Source organism: Cygnus olor, chromosome 7, assembly GCF_009769625.2.
Source record: "Cygnus olor isolate bCygOlo1 chromosome 7, bCygOlo1.pri.v2, whole genome shotgun sequence".
NCBI lineage: Eukaryota > Metazoa > Chordata > Aves > Anseriformes > Anatidae > Cygnus > Cygnus olor.
In genome coordinates, this window is record NC_049175.1 from 3,644,951 (window position 1) to 3,659,098 (window position 14,148).

Here is a 14,148-nt window from a genome sequence, read left to right on the forward strand (position 1 = left end):
GTTTGTTATCTCCTGCTAACCTGATGCTGTCAGTGTCTGTGTCACCCCTGTACATCTATGCCGTGTTTGGAGATAGTCCATGGTAAAGCTGTGAAGCAGATCTTTGATTTTTCCTTTTTTGCTTTGATGTTATTTTTGTTTCCATTAGGACCAATCTGATTTCTGGAGATCTTCATTAAGATCAAACATACAGTTTCTCTCCTTGAATAGCAACTGTGAAAATAAGCTTCTTCCAAGCTGCCATCATGGCTTGTCACAAATGGGTTGTCTGAGTTATATTTGGTTTACAAGGTGCGTAAATGACAATAGAATTTGTCCTGCTGTCTGGCATATCAGCGCTCTGGCAGATCTGTTCTTTTCATAAAAAGATCAGAGTTACTATGTCATTTTCTACAAGAATGATTTTCTCACCTAGACGTTATAGTTTCACAACTAACTGCATTTCCAGTTTTTTGGAAGCTGTACAACATCCTGCACACTCTTGATTTACATACCAGGTGTCAGATATGGAAAGTTTCTGCATTCCACAGCAGGGAAAATGAGAGAAAGGAGTTTACAAATGTATCAAGATGGAAGGAGGCTGAGAAGATGATTCTTTGAAAAGATCCCCTAGTTCTTTTTCTCACTTCTGCTATTTGCAAATTTGCTCATTTTAAGTAATTTGTTATTCAGAATTGTTCAGCAATGTTCCAAGCGAGTAAAAGCCTCCGGCCTGTACCTAAATGACAGTTGCCCCATGTCATTGCTGGTTGTTGCTCCTAGCACTGTGTTTCCATGGCAATTCGCTTGGGCGCAGACTGGCCAAGTGTGCCTAACAAAGAGCGGGGACACTCTGATCAATTCACTATGCTTTCCACACACTGTGGTGAATTTAAAACGTTTTTCCCTCTGAAAAGAAGAAAGCTGACAGGCTTACATAAGTTTTAGGGGAGTTGTGCAGAAGTCAGCTGCTGGCCCAAAAAACAAGTTTACTTTCCTCAAGGAATGAATGCTGGTATACACCTCAAGCTCATGCCTGTTGCTGTCAGTTTCAGACAATTAGATGTTGTTCACACAGAGATGAATATATGCAGGGCAGGGAAACAAGGAATCAAAAATAACTTTGACTCACCAGATTGTTTTTGTTCAGTTTTGCCACCATTCATCTAGCTGTAAACATTGTCATTCTCTAAAGTACACCTTCACTGAGGCGAATAATGTAACTCTGAGAAACATTAAAAAGCAGTAAAAAGGAATTTAGGAGGTTCTCGTGCTCTTTTTTGTTAGCAAAGAAAACTGCTGATCAAGAGGTTTAATGTTTCTGTTTTATATCTGCCAGTGGATTTCAGGTGGTACCTTTCTGTTTTCTCTTCATCATCTCTTGCTATATGTGAAGCTTTATTCTGTGCTTAGCAATTCACCTTTTTTCAAGCTGGTATCTTTCTAAACCCAGTAACAATAGGAAATGAAGCTAACTTCTCAACAGCTACAGTTCAATTCCACCTGTCATTGCAGTTCATAGCACAGGGATAGCTGTCATGGGATGCCACTCTGCCAAGCTACCGCAGGAAGCTCTAGGAAATCCAAACAAAACATTATGACAACGACATCAAGGGACAAACAGCATCCTTGTGCCATGCATCATTCCACAGAGTAACTTAGTACTTAGCCACTTAGTAAAATGTCACTTAGTAATACACTTTCAGAAACAAATATTTGAAGCCATTTATTAATCAATTTATTAGTTTCAGGTGCTTACAACATGAAACAATGTTAGTTAATTATGAAAAACAATAATTGTTCTTAGGGTATTTCATATGATTTTAAAATGACCAGAGTACACATGCTGATGAAAATGAATGGTAACTGTGAATTCTCAGACCCATCAGCATTAGGAAATAACTAGATTTGTTTCTGTCTACGTTGGGATTTTTGCTTTTGAATGAAGTGGGATAAAGACCCTCTCACCACAGCTGGTAAACACAGCTCCAGCAACCTGCGTATACCGTGTTTGAATTTGCTCTAAAAGGGGAAGGATGAGTGATTAATTTGCTATTTCTGTTAGTGTATTTTCAAAAATATAAGTAAAATACAGTGTTACACATTGTGGACTATTGAAGCTAAGCTCCAGCTTTTAAGTGCTTTCAGCACTAGTGGTGTAACTATAGAAGTTTTTTGTTCTCTGAGATGTCATCTATAAAGTATCAGTACAAAACTGTATGAAATTTGGTTGGCTGAAATAAGTAGATGTAAATAGGACCAAGCTTTAATTACAGCCAATGCCTCACATGGTTTCTTTTAATGTGAAAGAAAAATCTTTTTACCAGAACCCAACTATTAGAATAGTTTCTAGAAGGATCCAACACAAGTTATTTTGGGATGTCTTTGATACGAGGGAGTGGAATATTGAAGGATGGCAGCTAGCCGGGTAAACTACACAAGAAGTATGCAAAAACATGCTAAGGTCAGAACAGAAGTCACTAGGAAGTAGGAGCACACCAAGGGAAGAAAGAGATGTTGTTGAGACATAAGTCAAAGGGCTCTGAAGAGAAATTAATTTTGTAAATTAAAACTTCAGCGTCATACAGAAAGCCTGTTCCTGATGGTCACAATATTGCATTGCAATATTAGTTAACTGTTGCTAGTTTTTTGTGAGTAGGTAGGTCTTTATTACTAGAGTATTCCGTGGCACAGAACTGTCATGTTTTTGCTAATAGTTTTGATTGAGTTGGATTGTTAGCTTCTTGTTTGTTACTTTATCATAACTTCACAAAAAATTCTTTGATCATATGACTTCTACCCTGGAGATAAATAACATGTCACCAAATTTTGGAGTTCTTTTATATTATTTTGTATTATTTTTTCATTTCATTGAGACTCAGTTACACCTTGCTATGAAATATAGGGAGCTTTATCAACTTTCTGTATGTGTGAGGTTTTTTTGTAAGTTATCTGTTCCAGTTTGAAATTAGCAATAGTTTTCAAAGTGAAAATTCATACCAGAGATATAAATTAACATTTTGTTAGTGTAATAAAATAAAGAAGCTGTAATGCCAGTTGTTTTGATATTGTAAAACCTACCTGAACTAGGATTGGGTTGAAACATGCCACTGGTTTGCAGAGCGGTACATCTGGAATGATTTCCTTGAAGTCAGAGTTGACCAGACCAGCACAGAATGTCCTGGGCATGGAAGCGTATTCCAGCTCCTTAATGCCAGAATAGCCCATCTCAGCACCACCCCCTGATCTCTCATGCATAGAGCTGTACCAAAAAGAAAGGCGCAGACCAGGTTTTTCCCAATGGCTGAACAAGCTTCAACTGCTCAAACAGCCCTTTAAGACCAGGAGCAAGCAGGCCCTCATAACGCTGCCCAGAGGTTCAGCTATTTATGATGGGGTTTCTCAGCTTCTGGTCAAGGTGGGAAACAATATTTGAAGCTCCTTTACTAGACTTTTGATGGTGCCAGCTTACCTTAAGATGAGAAATTAGCATGTAGCCCGTTATGGATAGCAATGATGCCTTTCTATTTGTTTGTTATGTTCGGAAGCTGCATTTAACGAGATCTGTGGACTCATTCAATTTGTAACAAAATAAGTTCAGCTCCCAATTACCCAGCACACTGCTTGTTTTTATTTAACTACATCATTTTCCATTGTGCTTCAGGGTATATTTTGCAAATTATGTCACTTCCAGTTACTCTCTTGAGTCTGACTGATGTTAAAGCACTGACCTGAGATGCAAAGTCAAATACTGAAAAGCAAAATAACATTTGGTTCATCACTGCTAGACTCAAAAAAGATATCTGAGAGTGTTCCATTAGTCCTGAGCCCAGAGGGTTTCAGGGAGATGTAGGATTATGGTTAATATTAGGTAGAACTACAAAAAGCTTAATGAGTAGTTTTCCTGTTTGGTTGATTTTGTCACAGCTCGGCTAGAATTCTTTTGAAAACTTGAATCTTTACTTTGTAAGTGCCTAATGTCATAAAGTACTTTGCAGAGGAGTATAAAGAACACTGGAATTTTTTCCTCTTTTTTTTTTTTTCTTCCCCTGGAGGCATACAGTTTTTTGCAGACTGTAGGGAAGATGAAATACATGAGTAACTACCGCAAAGCGTGTGCACCTAGTGATGCATAAGGGCTTCAGATGTGCTTGTTGCTTGACTGGTAATGCAAGAAGAGAGATGCATCTTGCTGCCTTACCCCCTTTCCTTTACTGCAAAACAACAAAACACTACTGAGTTTAATTTTATACCTAGGTTATGATGAGTTGAAAGTATCCTGACTGAAAGCTGCACTGTTACTAGAAATATTAAGACGACTCTAAGCAGACTTTGCTGCTGCAGAGATCAGAAAGGAAATTTCACTTACCGTGTAAAAGTCTGAAGTGTTTGATGTATTACGAGGTGTTTGGCCACTGCAGGAGACACGCTTCTGGATTTGACAGACAAAAGAAAGGACAGTGAGACAGTCACTGTATTTGTACAGTGTAATGGGTTGTTGTGTAAGAAGAAGAACTCATTTGTTTACCGAAGAACGCCATAGATTAGGAACTTCACAGATTTTTGACTCTCATTGAATTCTCAGAGAAGCACATGCAAGGTAAAGAGCTAAGTAGCATGGATCTCCATGAATCCCTTATAACTTTTCAAACCAGAATTTCAGAGATGACCAAATGTGAATGAAAATCACTTACAAAGAGATAGGATTTTCGATTTTCAATGAACAATTTTGTCAATTCATTGTGGGATAGGAGCAGCATAAAGCTTGAAGATGCCAGGAGGCATGGCATGACTGGATAAGCTCCCATGGCAGAGACTAGAGATGAAAAAGCTGTATGTTTTCAATTTGGAGGGTAAGGGCTATGTGGTTTACAAGGGGAAGGGGAGATCAAAGAAGAGTATGTCAGGTGGCCCCAGAGGGACTTTTAAATTATAGCAGGGACTGGAGTAATTTGTGAGATGCTTTTAATTTCCTGTGCTACTAGTAGAAGAGAGTTTTAGAATTTTGTATGCCAGAATTGCTGAAGAAGTAGCTAATAGTTATTTCACAGAAAAGAGAAGCTGGATGAGTGGCTAATTTTCAGAGGATTTCTTTGAGCTGATTCATGGAACTATTTTGGTTGAGCTTTGTGAAGATATATTACATGTGTACATGCAAAGTGCTTCAGGATTCTTCAGGATGAAAAGCTATCTATATAAATGCAAGATATTAATGAATGTGCTTCATGCATTTAATTTCTGAGAATACATATGATTCACGACAAATTAGTTTGTTACAGTTCTTCATGCATTTCTTTAGGATTTCTCCTACAGACTAAAGAATAAAGCAGTTGAATTTTATGTGTTTTGTTGAAGGGTAGATGAAAACGAAATCTGTTTTCATTTTCATCAACTTCTAAATACATATTTAGAGTTTTTTTAGGTGTGTGTATATATCTAAAAAATGTGAAGCTATCACAAACTATATAAAGACTGTACTTGCTTTAAACTATTATAACCATTTGCCTTTAACAATAATAGAGCAGCATTATATATTCTGTTAAAGTTTTCTTGCAGTCAGTTTGTTGAAGTATTGAACTAGCTGTTGATGGAGATACCACCTTCCCTGTTTGTGTGAAACTTTTCATTTTCTTTTTCATAGTTGTTGGTTTTTTTTGTTTGTTTGTTTTTGGTTTTTTGGTAATTCAGAATTAGTTCATTGAAAATTTAAAAACCACTTGGGAGAACATTAAAAAACAGTAGGATTTTTTGCTCTTCTAGTTTATGTTTAGGAACTAGATTTGAGAAGATCAGATGCACTGTTTGTCAAGTCATGGAAGAATGGAAATGATACTTTTAAATCACTTAATGCATAAAAATATTTATTTTATAAACGAATAAAATGCCAATGCAATTTAGTACTTCATTTTTCTTAAGAAACAGATATATTTAAGATGATTTTATGTAACGAATAAAATTTCAAAATTCTTCTCTTATTTTAAGCAGTTTCCAATTCCCACGCTATTGTGGTTGATATGTATCAACTTTTTAAAAATTATTATTTAGTATTGACGTGTGAGCTTCATATGTACTCTGTAACGTAATAAAACAAATAATTAAAATGTATTTTCCAACATAATAATACAAAGAATAAAACTAAGTTAACATAAAGTAGTCGTACATAACTGCTAAAATAAATACATATGTAGGAATGCTTCAATGCAGCAAAAAGAAATACTAAATTCTATCACCCAAAAAGTAGTGAACTTTCTTTGGACAAATGACTGAAACGTAAAAATAGAAATCAAATTATAATTGGTTATTTCAATTAAAGGTTTTCCTGTGAATTTAATTACAGTTAAAAGCAGTGAATTATGTTGCTTCCATTTCAGACACTGCTGTAAATATCAGTCTAGGGCTGATCTGGTTTCACATAGGAAAATTGTCAACATTGTTTACCTGACATTAGAGAAAATAGGTAGGGGAAAGCACTTAAGCTTGTCATATTTCAGTACAAAATATTCTGGTAGAGCAGCAGATACAGAATTATTGACGTGAATTTACCTTTAAAATTTTCATTTTGAAAGCAAGATCATTATGAAATCATCTGCGGTCTTGGAAATGTACAGCTTGTACTGTTTATGTAAATACCGGGCAAGAAAAAGTCAGCTCTCTAGGCGTACCGTCAGGAACGCACAATCTATTGCTCTGAAGAGAAAAGCTGCTAGGAGAATCGATGCAAATGTAGTTTCTTTTCTCAGTAGAAAGCTCCTGACCAGGGTTCAGCCTAAGTTCAAAGATTTCGTTGCATTGAAATACAATATGGTTACACTATGCTACGCTTCGAGGTTATGGATTCATCACCTTAGGCAGAAGATGCATAACTACTTGGCTGACAGACGTATGGCCATGGTGGCTTGGCTTTATCTGGCTTTCATGAGTGTTGTGTTTTCTCATTCAGGACTGAGCTTAAGCAGTCTTGTTTATGGCATCTCTACCTTTTTATTTCACTTCTGTGTCTTTTTTTGGAAATAGGTAAGGCATTAAATCCATATAAAGAGAAATGTTTTTTTTAGCTGTATATGAAAATGTACCCTGATTAGAATACTAGAACTTAAATTATTCTGATCCAGACAGATTCTTTTTGATATCATAAGTCCATCAACATGTTACTGCGTGTACTATGTCATGTTTCCTTAGCTTAAATGCTCAAACAACCATTCCTCTGGCAACTGAAATAAATACTCAGAAAGGTGATGTGGAAATTCCTGCTCAGAGAGGATCTTTGCATCACCTTTCTAAAAGACTGTTTTTCTATACACCTCAGTCATTGAAGGGCTCATAAATATTGGTCTGAAAATGTGAGCAGGAGGCTTCATTCATGCTGGGAAAATGTTGCACATTTCTGGAAATCGATGTATAATTTTAATGTTTGATATGACGTTGTGTGATTGGACTACATACTCTTCTGGATAGTATATTTGACTGTATAATTACTGATGAGGCAACAATAACGTATCTGATTGCCATTACAAACAAAGAGTAAGCAGCAAACATAATGCTCTCATGTTCCAAGGGGGCCCTGGGTGAAGAAATGTTTAATCCTTTGATGTTGGAAGTGTTAATAACCAGATAAGAAAATCTCCCTAGAGGTAGTGTAAATGCTTCCTTAAGGCAAAAATCCTTGAATGAAGGGGGGAAGCTCTTGGTGGACTGTTGATCTGAAAATGCACAAGGTCTGTTGTATTCCAAATGTTGTGCCTTTATTTAGAGCTTTGTGCAGCTTGGTGGCAAAGCCTTGTCCAAAGCTCTGTGCACAGAGGTGCTGGCGAGCCAGCTGGGATGGATTGCCTGCTCCTTACAGCTGCTTTCACCACTTTCACTGCAGTGTTGAGGCATTAAAAAATATAAAATATTAAATTAGAAGAATGCAAATAAATTTGGATCTAAAAATTGGCAAAATTAAATAAATCAGCTTTTCAACATTAATTATTTTGTAAGTATTTTGCTGTTATTGAAAAAAAATGGAAAAAAAAAACAACCACAAACAAACAAAAACAAACAAACAAACAAAAACTTGACCATAAAAGCTATTGAGCTGAATTGAAAATGATAACAGAGTTAGGTTGGAGTGAAAATGATTGTTAGAGGTAAATGGTGCCCATTATGACTTGTTTCAACAGAGGAGGTTTTCATACAAGTTTCATGAAGAATTTTCTGAGCAAAATAATTGGTGTTTAAACATTTCAACATAAAGGGTTCCTCTCAAGATTTTGGTAAATAAGAGGTATCGAGGTATCATTTAGGGAAGTCAAAATTATTCTTTAATTAATTTTTAATTTAATAATTTTCCATCAGAAATTAATAGCAGTCACAAGTAAGGGAAAAGTAGCCCTATCTAGAAACACCGTCTATTTTGAAATGTAGGATCCCAACAGATTCAAGTCAGTGAAGTAACAGAATTATAAGTATAAACGGAAGGAAGCATTGTAGTACATGTTGGCATTACATACCACCCAAATGAAAGGAGTGTTTATTCAACAAAAGCAACTGCAACAACAGTAATTATTAATAATTGCTTTGCATTTTAGAGCAGAACTAATGGATTGTAATGGAGTGATTAAAAGGTGTCTGTGAAACTGTTCAGAAGAGGCAGGGGAGACCCTGGATTTGTGCATTTTGACGAGTTTGCATTTTGGATAGTTGTGTCAAGATATGACTGAAACTCTAAAAACTCCTTTGGAGCTGTGGTAGTTGTGGTATTTGATGTTTTGTTCTATGTTTGTATTAGAACAAGATAATTAATGTGAAAATGTAATTGTGTGTATGTTTGTAAAATCAAAATTACAGTTTAGTGTAAGCAAAGTTATGGCATTTTTATTTAATTTTCTACAGTTGTTGCTGCATCTGTTTTCAGTTATTTGATGAGAAATGCTAAATGTGTCTTTCAGTGTTTATTTGCCCTGTACTTGGTTCCAGGATTATTTTAGCACAAGAGTAAACTGAAACTTCTACCAATAAGGTTATCCAAACTTGGGCACAAATCAGGTGTCTAAAATGCCAATACTTTTTTTTTTTGTTACTATTATTTTTAAATACTAATCTTTATTCATCATCTGTGCCTATATTTTTGTATTATGTCTATCATTTTATTAGCCAAAAAAATCCCCAAACGTGTTTGTTCCAAAACTGCTTCTTAAAAAGAGTTTTATTTCCAGCTTTTTTCATTGTTGAAACGTTTAAAATTAACTCTTAAATATTTATCTTAAATGTAAACCTGCTCTAGATCTGGCACTTCTGAAACATGTTACAGTTTTCTAAGTCCCATGAAGAACTGTAATTTGTAACTTCTCTGATAAACTTGATAGTTAGTGCTGCGATTCTTTAAGCTTATTTTTTCAGATCAAACCGATTACTGGTGGAAAACAGTATTTTTATGTCAGGAAAAGTTGCTCTTATTTCTCTATAAGTACTATCTTAATTATTACATTCTTTACCGGATTCTTGGCCTGACTAGAAATGAACTTTTTACCCAAAATAAATACGAATACTTACTTAGAGGCTCAGCATTTTGCCTGACTGAAAACAACATATTTGTGTCATGTCAGTTCTGGCAAGGAAGACAGATTAGACATTCTCACCTCCCCCTGCCCGTAGACATTAATTTCTGTGCCTCCATTCATTGCCTTTTCATTTGCATTGGTACAACAGCTTTGGAAAATAAACTGCAAGTCAGTTACAAGGATCCTGGTTTATTTATTTTTTAATAATTAAAAAAGAGGCAAAAACCCCAATACTCTACAAAAAAAATAGAGAGAGTCTGACCTTAAATAAGGATCATTTCAACCTTGTAATACAAGCAGCATTGTAATGCAAACAGCAGTGTAGGTCCAACAGAGGAGGCAGTCACCAGTGGTGCAGGGCTCCGCTGGTAAGATCACAATGAGCATTTTTGGTGTCTGTTTGTTTGTTTCACTTCCAAATTGGTGTCATTGTCAAAATGCTGACTGGGAAGGGAATTGAAGCTTCATGCATATATCATTATGAATTTTATATAAACACAAAGACTCAGTGTAAACAAACATAACTATAAGGACAACAGAAGCAGTTCTTGATACAGAAATGAAGGAAAGGAAGTACTGCTGGAGTGGCTGAAACCTGTAAAAGGCATGCTTAGATGAGTCAGGGACATAAGAAGACATTTTTCTGCATTACCTTTCCAAACTTTTTTAATCCTCATGTTTAAAACTGCAAAATATAATGTTTGTTAGGACAAAACAGTTGTTTTTTTTTTCAAAAATCTTGATCTCCAACATGAACCTAAAGTCACGTGATAGTAGCTAAGATTTAAAAAAAGAAAGAAAAAAATATCAATTGAACAGTAATTAAAAACATAATTTTGTTTTATTAATTGCACTTCACAGATGTCCATGCAGAAAACAAAATGTGAGGACTTTTTATTGTTGTTAGTGTGGTTCACCTCATCTGAATTTGTAGCATCAATAGCATCAGAAAGTGGGTGCATCTTATTTTACATGACTCTATTACATGTTAATTGCAATTTTGGCTAAAATTAATCCAGTTGGAATGAAAGTGGTTATTGAATCTGATTTTCTATTTTTGGTAGAAGGCAGAATTCAGCTCAGCGAAGGTTAACAAATGGAAGATTTATTTTAAACTTTGTAAACAAAAAATGGCTGGATCGGTTTTGTTGGCAAGCTTTACATAAGACTTTTTGTTTCATTCAGGTCCTGGTACAATGTCAGCTAAGGCCTGTGTAAGAGCAACATGACAGAAGGCTCAGAGCAAATACCTCCTGGTTTGAAGGTATGGGATGCCACAGTTCCGCTTCTGGCTTGGCTGCATGCGTTCTACGTGACCTTGGGTAAGTCACTTCTCTGTGTCTTAGCAGCAGTTATAATTCTCCCTATCTCACAGGACATCTCTAAATAAATACGAGGGAGATCAGAATATAATTACATATGTAGAATTGTCTTTGATAATGAGTTAGTAGTGTGGATTGTTGTCACTGGCCATTAATTGTAAAAATGCTGTATTTTGCTTTCACTGTTTTGGAGGTTATTTTGTGCTGTCATCATACTCCCTGTACTGTTTTCCTCAAGTGCCTCTCTCACAGGGATATCTTTAATAGACAAAGTAGTCGCTTGCCTGGAACATAGGCTGTCTACCTTGACTTTTTACCCAGCTCAGACAACTGATCTCTTGCTCCTGCTTGAGGAAGAGACAAGATTTGTGTGGTGGCAGCTGGTTGTGTCAGGGAGGTATCCCCATGCCCACACTCATGCCTTCCTTCTCCCTTGCAGTTGCAGGGTTAGCCTACCCGTTCCCCCATTCCACTCCTCCCCTGCATGAGAGCCAGCTACCAGGTGAAGCTACCCCCTCTCCTTGTCCTGTCTCCAGAGCAGAGGAGCGAAAGCAGGGCTGCTGCACTGTGGAGAAGGTAAGAAGGTACTTTGTGAGCAACAGCACGAATCATTGCTTAGGGAGGAAATGCTGAGGTCTGGTTCCTGGAGGTGTTGGGGGTGAACAGTTCTTCTCAAGAACTCAATGTTTTGTCCAAACTTCACTGAACCTTTTTTGTAGTACCCAAAGGCTCTCACCTGATGAGAACTATTGGATAACCAGAATTGTTTTTTTCCTGATTGTAACTGCAGCAGCAGTGATATTCTCTATCCAACTTAATTTGAGATTTAATACTTGCTTTAAAGTTCTTCCCAATTGATTTCATTGTTTTTTACTAACAGATTTGAATAATAGTGCACAAATAAGTATTTTGGAGATTAAAGAAAAAATTTGCTGTAGTGATTTTTTTTTTTTTTTTTAATTCTGGTTATAGATTTCTACTTGGAGGACTGCTTTTTGATGTTTTTTATTGTTATTCTTTTATTCATCTCTATCTTATCTCAAAGACCAGTTGAAAAGCATTTCAGCTATTGTAGTCCATGTCCAAAAGCTGTTATCATTTAACAGCTGCTTTTGTTGTTTTTATAGCCATATGCCACTTAAAGCTTATTTGATCTCCTTAAGTGACCTTATTGTGCACTTATGCAATCCTATTTTAAAGAGATGTAGGTTCCTACAGCTGGAAATAGGCTCAAACTGGGATTTTCAGAACTGTCTAACAGTCCGACTTGCACCAAAATCGGTGACTGTCAGGCTGCTGGTAAATCCATCTAGATTCCTCTCTATCCTTTTAGAAACCTCAATGACCTTGAGGAGAAGGGCCCACAGGGCCCTGATGTTATCCCAGTGAAAGCGAAAACACCCACAGGGCTCTCTGGCACCTGATACTGGTGAAGTGGGTGTGCCTGGAAAGCTGGGACTCACAGCTTGGTGGGGAGATCAGGGGAACAGAGCAGTGTTTAAACAGCAGCTAAATCTTGGAAGAATAATGGATGTGGGGATTGTTAGCTGTGTATCTCTCTTGTTTTACTCGGAGTACTCGGCATAGTTCTCCAACTAGATATGGTGTGTCCTGGTAGTCTGCACTGTGACAAGTAGCAACACTACTGACAATCTGCTCTGCAACTTAAAAGCTGTACAGGAATGTTACTTACAGTGGGTATTTCCTATACCTGCCATCTTTCTCTTGTTGGAATGATAAATTGAGACTATTTCAAACAGAACATTTGCATGCTCAAAGATGCTTTTTGTGTGCTGTCAGTTAAGGAGTTGATGTAAAGCCTGGCACTGATAGGCAAGTATGGAGTAGGGGACAGTAAGCTCGTGGCTAAAAGCCTGATCAGAATAGTTAAGCGAGCAAGCTCTATAAAAGTAGCTCTGTGTTGTTATAAGTGGGCCTCTTGTGCAGCAGAATGAAACCCCTTATAACCAAAAAGCAAGGCTGTTCTGTAGCTGGAGTTAAAAATTTCTCTGTTTATGTTGTAACAACCTTTGTTGTTACTTTCAGTTATAGCCTGAAAGGCCTAAACTTGAGAAGTAGAGTCATAGCGGGAAACTCTCACTGACAGACTTCTGCTTCTTTGGGTCATTTTGCTTTGCTGCAGCTTTATGCAGAAAGTTATTCTATTCCTGGCCTTATGCTTCTCCCTCAACATGATTTCTTTTTTCGATACTTCCCTTTCAAGCTCACTGTTGTAACATTTTACCAATGAAAAATGATTTTCTTCTGTCTTTTTCATGGCAATAACCTGTGTTTTTGCCATGCACTTCAGATAAATTTGAAAAACAAAAGTCTCAGAGGTCCAGATTAAAAAATGGGTTCACATACCTCAGTCCTGTCTGCAGTGCAATTTAGGAGCCTGTGACTAATAGCAATTTGCATATATACTGTGCCTCATTTCTTAAGTGCCTATTAAATCATAGGCACGTAGTTTTCTGCCCGTAACATTGCTTTAGTACATGTCCACATGGTGTACTGTAGTGCTGTGCACAACCCTGTGCCCATAGGGAGCAGCACTATGGTTCCTTGTAGATGTACTTGGACAAGTATGAATCCAGAAGCCCTCTGCCTGCATAAGCATGATGCTGTGAAAGCTAATGTACAGCTGCTTGTTTAAAGCTCTATCTGTCATGTCTTCGTTGAGTAGGATGAGATTAGGAGGGGCAAGGAAGGATTGGTACGCAAGTGAATGATGCCTGTTAGCTAGGAATTGTTTCCTGATGACACCTCCTCTTTCTCCAGTTTCATTCAAATGAGGTGGTTTGCAATATTAATGTACCTTCATGTATTTGGCTGGTTTTGTGCTGTGCAGACAGTCCATCAGCAAAGTGCCTTCTACAGAAGTTCACTGCTGTGTGACCTGGCACTGACATCTGTAAGCTGTCCTCCTGGCACCCTTCTCTAAAACAGAGTTCTACTGATTCCTAGTGTAATTATGAAATAAGAACAGTGTCATCACTAAGCTGCAGTCAAATACTGGAGAGCAGATCAGATCGGAGGTAGTCATCTATGGTACTACTGTAGTTAGATACACTTAGTTGCCTACTAGCAATTACTTTACTTCAACAACAGAGGCTCTGCAGAGTTGGAGACTAGGAGACTTGGTTGCACAGACAGACTGAAAGAGTACCATGGAGTTAACCAGAGCAATTCAGGGAAACAGCAGACAAAAATCTGGATTTCACAACCTTAAATTCTTTCTGAACAATTAGCTGGAAACAGTGCAGAAAAGCTCTCTGGACTTGGGAGGAGACCTTGTATTTTTC

At 37.0% G+C, this 14,148-nt stretch overlaps 1 long non-coding RNA gene across 1 annotated transcript in view; it reads left to right on the top strand.

Annotated features, from left to right (window-relative positions):
• The window catches only part of LOC121073177, a 53,044-nt gene extending 41,627 nt beyond the window's left edge, over positions 1 to 11,417 (top strand). The window contains exons 3-4 of the long non-coding RNA XR_005821539.1: positions 10,707 to 10,843; positions 11,283 to 11,417. This is a non-coding gene — a long non-coding RNA (uncharacterized LOC121073177). The remainder of the gene's footprint in view (positions 1 to 10,706; positions 10,844 to 11,282) is intronic.
• Positions 11,418 to 14,148: the final 2,731 nt, after the last annotated feature.